Raw genomic sequence first — 10,156 nt, forward strand, 5'->3', positions numbered from 1 at the left:
GTTCCCTGTGCCCTCCTGTCGACCCTCCGCCTCCTGTGCGTCTCGCTGACGGGGGCCTCGGTTACCGTGTCCAGCACCTTCTGGATGTGCGACCTCGTGGCCGAGGTTTCCAGTACCTGGTCGAGTGGGAGGGTTATGGCCCGGAACATCGGCAGTGGGTCCCGAGGTCATGGATCGATGACCCCTCTCTCATTCGGGATTTCGAGTTGGCCCGCTCCTCCTCCTCCTCCTCCTCCTCCTCCTCCTCCTCTGCTCGGCCGCCGGGTGGCGTCCCTTGAGGGGGGGGTACTGTCACGGTCTGAGGTATTTCCCTGCTGTCACTCCCTGTCTTTTGAGTTTCCCTCTGCAGGTGGGCGTGTCTGGAGGTGACCAAGCTGCAGCAGATCTGCTCATCAGCTGGCCAGGGGTATTTAAGCAGCTGGGAGACTCCTACACTTCGCTGGATGATTACTCTACCTGGGTACCTTCTAACAGCCACTTGTGAAACTCATTCGAGCTCTGTAAACTCTTGAGAATTGGATTTGTTTTTGGATTTTGGATTTTTGAGATTTGATGTGTTTTTGGATTTTGGATTTTTGCCTTTGTGACCTCCTGCTCTTGTTCCCAGACAAACCTACACACTCATCTCTGACTGGCAGAACTCTAGAGCCCACACCATTTGGATCTCCAACTCCGCTCGTCTCTCAGCCTCTCCCCTGGCCAGACCCGCCTCCAGCTGCCCACCTAACCTCCCCGGACCTCCCCAAGCTCAGCTCCCTCCACGTCTCTTTTCTGGATCTCAGTCCCTGCTACCCAGACCGGACCACTCCTCCCTCAAACCAGTTCCCACCTCTCCAGACCGTAAGTCCTCCACATAAGCCTGATTCCCTGTGCCATCCGCAAATTGGATCTAACTCCGATCTGTCCACAGCTTCTCCCGCACCAGCTTCCTCGTGCAAGAACTCAGCTACGTTTACGCTGCTTCCTTGGTTTCCCTTTAAAATAAATTCTTTTTAAAAACATTTTACACCGTCTCAGATCTGATTCTGTATGTCGTGGGTTAGATTTCTTCACCACAACATGACACATACGGCTTCCCCACATATGTTCCAGATGGGATCCACTTATGTGTGCTGGCTGGATATAACATCAAACAGCGATATAAATTTAATTTTCTTCTTTCTGGTTTAATTGTAGATGGCACAAACTGGAGGGGTTTTGTGATGTCCCGAGACCGAGGAGCACAGCTGAGAAGCCACTTTGCAGCTGAGACTCCCCCAGTGTGCTCTGGAGTGCAGCGATTATCGCAAGTAGACCTTACCGCTGCCGTTCCACAACGCTAATGCTTCCAGTGTGGAGTAGGGGTAAGGCCATCATGGATGCCCTCAACACCTTGGCTGCACCTAGAAATCCTGTCAAATAATAATTATGACACCATGTTTAAAATGGAATCAAGACTTTTATTTCACTTCAGGAAAGAAACTGTATTTGGCCTAGAACATGTAAGAGAGCAGAGAGACTGTAAGCAGTGGTCCCTGTCATGTTTATTTTAACTGTGTCGAGGAAAAATGTCTTTCATAATCCACTGCAGCTTATGCAACATGTCAGCAGAAATGCAATTTTGCCTGCGGTTCAAATTGTCCATGGACACACAATATACACAATATCTCATACTGATTCTAATCCATTATTCACTACATTTCTCTCACCGAAGCAACCAGAGTAGTCTGCCTCTATTTGCTTTAGGAATAGCAAACCCAGCCGACTTGATTGCACGTTCCAACTAGAACCAGCCTATTGTAGTAACTTCTGTGTTACTGAGCAAATGATGCCTGGGTTATCTATACCGAACCAAAATCTGGCAATGTTTCTGGCATCCTACACATTCTTTTTTTTAATCAGCGGTTACCATGGTAACAAGCACACCATAACAAGGGCCTCTTTGGAGATGAACAAACTGTGCTTCATTGTAGATACCTTGTAAGATTTATGTAATCAAGGGCATCTACTATACACCCATTCTCACTGTGGTTTTCACTGTCTCCATGGCAACACATATAGTTGATCTGTTATGTGGACAAAGCTCTCATTAATTCATTTCGTAGACGCATCATCTTCTGTTCCTTGAACACTTTCCAGAGTTAAGTAAGAAAAAGGAGAGCCAGACGAGACTGACACTAACAAAACCCCTCTGTCCTACTTTTACACACGCCGGTGTAAGGGATATATGTGTTCTCGTAGGTCTGCAGATGTTCGTCTTTATCTACAACTGAACTCAAAGCTGTAATCTCAATCTAAACCGACACACCACTGAACATTCAGCTTCTATGTCAGTAGACTGTCACAACCTGCACCACTCTGGTTTTAAATGAGGGGACCTTTGTTGCACACCTGAATGTGAAACTGCCTCCCTATTTGCAGCAGGAGGAAGCTGTGCTGGCGTCTTTCTGCAGAACTACTTGGACATGAGCTGTATGGCCGGCCTGGTTGCAGGTACATCTTATAGTGAGACCTTAATGGGGCTTGCTGGGTGTGATGGGTGGAGGTTTCAATAGCAAAGGAGCCGGCAGCTTCATACAGAAACAGCCTCACGAGCATCGACAGGCAGCATTCTACATGCCTGGAACAGCAGAACTTTAGGAGAATCTAATGAGCCTCTTTCACCCAGCAACAAGCAGAGTTTGGTCTGTGGATAATTCATCTCTCCCTAAGTTGATCCAAGGGTTGTCATCACTTCATACTACAAGAAGTATCACCTCTTTTCTGCTAATGTGGCAGCATTTCTTTTTCAGTGTGATACTAAACTAAAAAGAGGAACAAATCTCAGCAAACACGTTTTAACAAGCAAAGATTGATATTAAAAAGCAGCTCAAATAACAAATAAATGTATGAATAGTCACCGTCACATATTCCTGGGAGAGGAAACCATTTCTGTCATCAATATGGGCATGTAAGGCTTTGATATTCACAAACAGAAATGAAAAAAATGCTTTTTGTTGTATTTTCACATCATAGAGGGGCTTGAAAAAGGAAGTCACACAATATGCCAGTAACTCTGGTGTCTAAATACTAACAGATGTTCAGAAAGAGATGAACTGACCTGAATAAAAAGCTTTTCTGGGGGAAAAAAGTATGTTTTACTCCCAAAAATGAGCTAAAGGGTAAAGCTTGTTTGACAGTTAAAGTGATGGAGAGTGATTATCAATTATGCAAACGGGTCATAAGACTTTCAGCTAAAGGGTTCGATGCCAAGTTGTGAGACTCAGAGTGAGCATTTTCCGAGAAGAAGTAAAACATGTATTGATATTTCTTCTGAAAATAAAGATTGAAATATTTCCACCATGGTCCTGCTGAAGCATTTTATTATTATCTGCTCTGACTGAAAATGGCTGAGTCATGTGCATATTGGAAAGATATACTTCATTCAGCTTTTAAAAAGCACAGCTCTGACTGACCTCTTTGAAAAACAACTCATGCAATAATATGATCATTAAGTTTGTCCTTTCAACATGTGTTTTTAACAATGCAGTCTGTGAAATCTGTCTTTTTGTGTGAAACGCATATCCGTCAGCACTGGGGAAAATATAGAAGCAGAATCTCATGATAATTAGAACATTATATATAAAATATAAATCTAGTTTTAATAAGTAACTTTCTCAAAATGATGTTTGATGCCTCGTAATAGGATAGATCTGAGAAGAAACAAAAGGAGAAGATGGAGTCAGAGAGAGCAACTTTATGCATTTTTACGAAGCGGTTATTTGTCAGGTGAACATATTCCTACGCCCTTCGGCCAAGCAGTCCTCCACCCAGAAAATAACGGAGACCACCAACACATTCTCACTCCCAACACGTCAGAAACAAATGCTCGGAAAGTCCCCCTCAACATTAGACACCAACGCCAAAAGTGGCCTTTTTCATCACAGCTGTATGAAAAGGGGCTTTTCTGACTGCAAATTCCAATGTGGCGTCAGAGTGACGTGATGGGATGTCTGGTGGCGCTGCACGGAACACGCACAGTTTACCGCATCCGAACCTTAAAGAGCAAATTGCAGGTAAATGTTTTTTTCTAATTCATATAAAATGCTGTCCAAAAATACTATTTCAACTGCTTATTGTGGATATTTGGTTTTAAAAAAGCAGTTTTCTGGTTTAAAAATAAATAAATAAATAAATAAATAAAATAAAAAATAAAAGTGGCCTTTCTCAGCAAAGCTTCTAAAAAGGCTCTTTTTTCTAAATCTGAACCTCTGATGTAACCAAAGGGCGTTAGAAGCCAGGCTGCCTCAGCTCAGTGTGGAGTGGCTAGTTTTAGGGTAGAGAGGTCATGTTATCCAGTCAGTGTGTGTTTACAAGTGTTGGGTTGTGTTCATGTTGATAAACTATAGTTTGTGATGGCTGTACCAACTCCAGCCTGTCTGGACTTTGAGTCCACGGGTTTCCAGTTAAGGGAAACAACACCTCTATCTCCGTGCCTGAGGGCGTTTCTGCAGCTGAAAGACGGACTTTAGTAGCCCACATCGGTTGGTACCGGGACAGAGAGGTCCGCTCTGGGCTCCAGAGAGCCGTGGTGGGGTTTAAAAAATGAAATGTGAATTTCTGGGGCTCAGATCACCAACAGAACCAGGTCAGAACCGACCACCAGAAGAGATGCGCGGCTCAGCGGGCCAGTTGGTTTCCGGGTCGGAACCGGATCAGAACCACCGCCCGGACAACCAGAAGAGGATCATGTGCAGCTTTTAAAAATACCAACTGGACTGGCTTGCTGGTGTTTGGGTCAGATCCAGCTCACAGAAGCCCACATGAGCTCCAGAACCGGAAGCTTTCCCTCTCTCTAAAGCACTGAACTATGTAAAGGATGGGTCGTTTACATCTTACTTATGAACCATAAAATTTGAGATTCCATAGAAATATGAAATATAAATCTGATGGATCTTTGACTATTTTAACCAGAAGATCAGAACTTTTTATTGCAGGAATTAGGTGACACTTTGTATTAACTCTGAGAAAAGAAAGAGAGTCAGGTTTAAAATAGTTAAGAAATTTATTTCTACACAATTTAAACAAGACTAACTTTAACACTCTGTGTACTGATGGAACTAAGGCGGAGTGAGACGTGAAATGAACGATGGTGTGTGTGGAGTGTTATTCAGAACCAGCGGAAACAGAGAAGCAGTTAGTTTTGAGTGGGAGTGAATGTTTCGCTCTAAACTTCAGTAGGAGATTTATAACACGCATGAAACGCCATCTGTCAGTCTACATACCCAGGGGAAGCCTCCATTTAGATCCAGAATGCCGAGGTCCTCTTGGACCCTCCTTGGTACCGAAGCCGGTAGAAAAGCAGCGGTGCCGACCAAACTAGTCTCGGAATGTTTCCAGGTCACGACAGGTTATCACTGGCGTCTCCGAGACCCTGAAGGGGTCATGAGGTTCAACTTTTATTCTGAAGGAACCGTTGTGGTCAGGTGTAACTTGCAACAGATTTTATCCAGCTTGTTAAGGTTCTTTTTGGCTGAAGAGGAAGTCCGGATGGCCTGTCCGAAACTTCTCTAGAACGCTTTGAACTAAACAAAAGGTGGCATGGAATAGTTTTTATAATCGTCATATTTTGGTGTACTGGCGAATCAGAATTTGACATGCAAAAGAGGGTTTATACAAACACCACAGAAAACCACGCCTAGCCCCAGAAACGAAGGTTCTGATTGGATCAGACAAAAGGAAATGTGTCGTGTGGCTTAAGCAGTGTTGGGAACGTTACTTTAAAAAAGTAATTAGTTATAGTTACTGATTACTTTGTCAAAAAAGTAACTCAGTTACTAACTGAGTTACAAGATCATAAAAGTAACTAATTACCAACAAAAGTAACTACTTAGTTACTTTTTTCATTAAAGCATGCAAGAATTACTACAATAGTAAAATATAAATGACTAATGACTGGAACATAATAAAATGTATGTCCAAATGTTTTATATAAACCTGAATAATTCAAACAAATAAGCACTTAACAGGAGGAACTACTAATAGGAACATTACACTAATCTAGACTATTAAAAGGTCACTGTGTGATATTTAACAAAAACCCAATCAGCTAAAATTTAAAATTGCAAATAGAAACACCTGTAAAGGTTCCCGAGCCTTTAAATGGTCTCTCAGTCTAGTTAAATTACAGAAATAAATGTAATTTTGCACAGTGTTCTGATTTTTCCAGCTTCACATAATTGTGTGTTTTTAGTAGCATTTCTGTTGCTACTAATCTAGTAACGGTTAAATAAATAAATAAATATCCTTTAAAATGACACTAGAAGAGGCACAAGCCTGATGGAGGACTTAAATGTACTAACTTGGGTCAGACCCAACCACAGAAGAGCTGAAGCTGGGTGGTGAACACACACACAGGTAGTTCTAATAACACCTGAGCTCCATGCCGTCTGAGACTGACGCATCAGTGTTACAGTGGGACTAAAGACATGATCAGAAACAGGTTACAGCTGGATGATCTAGGAAGGTAGAAGATCAGGACGTCTGAGCGGTGAACAGGTGAGCGGACCTTCGGGACGTCCCGCTGTCATGCTAAGGGCACGGCTGCAGACCCGCAGATTCGCTGCTGCAGCAACAAATCTGCGGGTCTGCAGCCATAGACTATTCATCACGTCTTCCTCGTTCTTCACGGGCCATAATGCTCTTAAACATCTGCCTCTTTAGCTCCTGATCAGCTGACGACAGCTTCAACACACCGCACTGCTTAACGCACGCATTTCCTTACCAGTAACAGGAACGACGTTTTGATAAAAGAAGACGTAATTAATTAGTTTGCTTGTTACAGAAAGACATATTTTTTATTAACGCGGTTATTTTAAACGGAGTTATTCCCGTTGTGTCTACAGAATGCAGCGACTGAGACCGTGAGGGTCTCCGCCCACCCGGCCAATCATCATCGTGTTTGTAAGTGCGTTACCGACACCTCTCTCTCCCTGGCTGCAGCTGAAGCGTGGCGGTCAGAAAGCCTCACGCAGCTGCTCAACGTTCGACAAGCACATAGTAACGCACAGCGTTCCGTCCCCAGTAACGGTAACGGCGTTGCAACGGCGGGAAAAGTAATTAATTAGATTATTCCGTTACCTCTAAAAGAACGCCGTTAGAAACGCCGTTATACTTAAACGGCGTTACTCCCAACATTACGTGTCATCAGTGTCTAGTGGAAATGCCCAAGATTATAATTACTTGTAAAATACTACTGATCACAGGATTATAATATCAAGTAATAACATTGTCATTTCACAGACTGATTGAACATTGGGCTCACATTATTATTGGTAATTAACAAAGTTGTTGATTATGTATTCATCAAAATAGTTCTTCGTCTTCGTCTTGGTAAAGGTGAAGCAGTTCAGATGAGCAGAGTGCATGAAAGACCTTGGCCACTATCTCAGAGACTTTATGTCTCTGCTCGAGCAGACGCAGAAGATCATGACCTTTAGGTCAAAACAGGACATTCATGATGCTAGGTGAACGGATATTAGCGAGTATGAGACAGCTGACAGACGCTCATCAGTATTAATATTATATTAACTGACCAATACTATTTTAATTTTAATTGTCTGGTACACGATAGTAATCTGTAAAATATTGTGATGTTAGCACACAAGTTTAAGCTAGCATCGTGAACTCACCTGCCGTTGCTACCGGGATTCTATCCGTAGACTGGTTTGTCGTGCTGCAGACGCTGTGCTATCAGTTCCAGCACCGAAGGAAGGTCCAAGGACCTGGCATTCCGGATCTAACACGGGAGTTTCCGAAGGTACGTAGTTCGGCATAGATGGCGTTTCATGTCTCTTCCTCCTGAAGTCCCTCGTGGTCAGTTAGTCAAAACAACATCTTGCCCTCAGACTCGCCTCGCACCAGATGGAGATTGTGAACTGACACACACACACACACACACACACCAACACTTCAGCATCCAAATCCATATTCATCCATCATTAGAGAGTTAGTCCTGGTGATTGTTTCGAATAATTATAAAAATAAATATTCTTAAACGTCCCATATTTCTCTTTTCTTGTCTCTTAAGTCAATGCAGAGTGTTTGAATAAAACTCCCTGTGGTAAAAACAACCTCTTCTGATTCTAAGGCAAGATTAATTTCTAGACCTTAATAAAGTGTAAGAATAGCAAAAGTTGTGTTGTGTGTCAGTGCGCCCGCATTAGCCTACCAGTATGTGTGTGTAGCCTATGTTTGTGTTGTTTGTGCATGTCGCAGTTGAAGGAAAGAAACCATGTATAAAAAAATGTACACCATCTGTGACTTACCTGAATAAATACTTCAGAAAGTGATGTTTGATCGCCTTACAGCTGCGATCCAAGTGAGCCGACGAGACTTTGCCATGTTAGATACTTGGTCTCGTGGCTGTGCCTCCAAGTGGGAAAACGGTGAAGAATTAGCCCATTTTCTAACTTTTTGCCTGGCGATCACGTGTTGCACCCCATAACACAGCAACAATTTACCATGGTTGCGTAATATAACTGATCAAATGAACAATAGATTAACTTAAACCACAAGAACAAGGTTGTTGTCTGTATTAACAACCAACAAGTAAGGACTCGGAGGCCGCCATTGGGGCAGCCACCGATGTCCGTGAGAGCGGGTGAGGTTAGCATTCTGCCAATGTTCATGGGGGACAATACTGGAAGACAAGATGAATGGTTCTCTACAATGAATCGATTCCTTCGTGAACGTCACATCACAACTATAAGATCGAAACCAGCCCTTTAAATGCAGTGGTGTAGCCATGTTTATTGCAATCTTTTTGGTTTATGTCTTCTTCTTTTTCCCAATGATAACTTTATCTAAATATGCAGGAATCAAAAAGTGCAGCTGAATGAGGGAATAAATATGGAAGCCAGTGAAGCGTAGACTTTAGAGAATTGTTTGTGATGTTTTAATTGGCTCCGGTTAGAAACAAAAACACAACAGAGTTCTGCTGTTCAGTTTTGTTTACCGCCTCCACAGACAGTCTTCATGAATGAATCAGAGCTGGCCATGATACTGAGTGTGCAGCTCTAAAAATTAAATATTTCCTGGTCACATTACTGCATTTTCAGCGATGTGAAAAACAAATTTTGGGTAGAAAGGAAATTATTTTACAAACAGCATGAATTTCATGAATTTTAATGGCGTTTGCTCAATCAGTTCTATAATTATTCTGTATGGATATCATGCCAGCTGCTCAGAATGACTTTTGCTTTATTTCTTTCATTACTTTCTTTACAAATTGTTTATTTAAGCGACCAACTAATTTCTTGTTCCAGGTGATGTATCAAATCTGATACTTTAAACAAACAAAATGATCACCTGAACAGCTGGATTTACAATGAAACCGCAGTTACACCCTATAAATATTTATCCTGAGAGAGCATCAGGAAAGCCGTGAGGTCACATTTTATAGCAGATGGAAAACATGGTATATGAACAGGTGCTACAAAACATCAACTATATAAATCTAAAAGCTCAAACAAGCAACCAATGTTTTCTGAGACTTGAAATATGGATCTTGTAATTGTGCTGCTCATTACTTCACTATGGAAAAGAAATGAGGTCTTCCAACCCTAAAACACCCATAGAAATGCTACTCATACAGTGTTGTCCTAGTTTACAAAGATGCAAAATAAAAACAACTCATGATAAAACAATACATCCAAATACTGGAGAACGGAGAAAGTAACTGCAAATAATTCCAATATCAGGTTTATGTACCGTAAATCCTCTAATACTGGCCTGCATTCAATTAACGGCCGGGTATCACATTTTGGCCGGTGCCAGAGTCGGCGGAGGTGAATAATGGTCGGTCTCTTATTGTGGCCGGGTGGAATGTGGTAACAAGCAAGTACTACAGGGAAGTGGTTGTGTCATCCATCTCACTATTGATTTGCCAGTGATAGACCGCGAGGGTAACTTTAACCGTGCGGAGACGAAGAGGAGGCGAAAATTTGATATCAAGTTCAAAGAGAACGTGCTGATTATGCTGCAGAACACTCTGGGGAGCAGTAGGGTTTGTATGAACTAGTCGACTTCACTATAGTGACTTTTTATGCCTGTCATCGACTAGTCGCTGTCACGTGATAATGACCGGCAAGATGCAGTCCTCGGAAAAGACAGCAGTGTAACGTGAGGAAATATGGGT

General features: G+C 42.5%; 1 long non-coding RNA gene across 1 annotated transcript; it reads left to right on the plus strand.

Moving 5' to 3' along the window:
- The first annotated feature begins 619 nt into the window (after positions 1-619).
- LOC139068982 (uncharacterized) lies at positions 620-1,006 on the plus strand. Its single transcript, XR_011520209.1, has 2 exons — positions 620-840; positions 911-1,006. It is a non-coding gene; the product is annotated as an uncharacterized lncRNA (long non-coding RNA).
- The last annotated feature ends 9,150 nt before the right edge of the window (positions 1,007-10,156 follow it).

Source organism: Nothobranchius furzeri, chromosome 3 (assembly GCF_043380555.1).
Source record: "Nothobranchius furzeri strain GRZ-AD chromosome 3, NfurGRZ-RIMD1, whole genome shotgun sequence".
NCBI classification, from domain to species: Eukaryota; Metazoa; Chordata; class Actinopteri; order Cyprinodontiformes; family Nothobranchiidae; genus Nothobranchius; species Nothobranchius furzeri.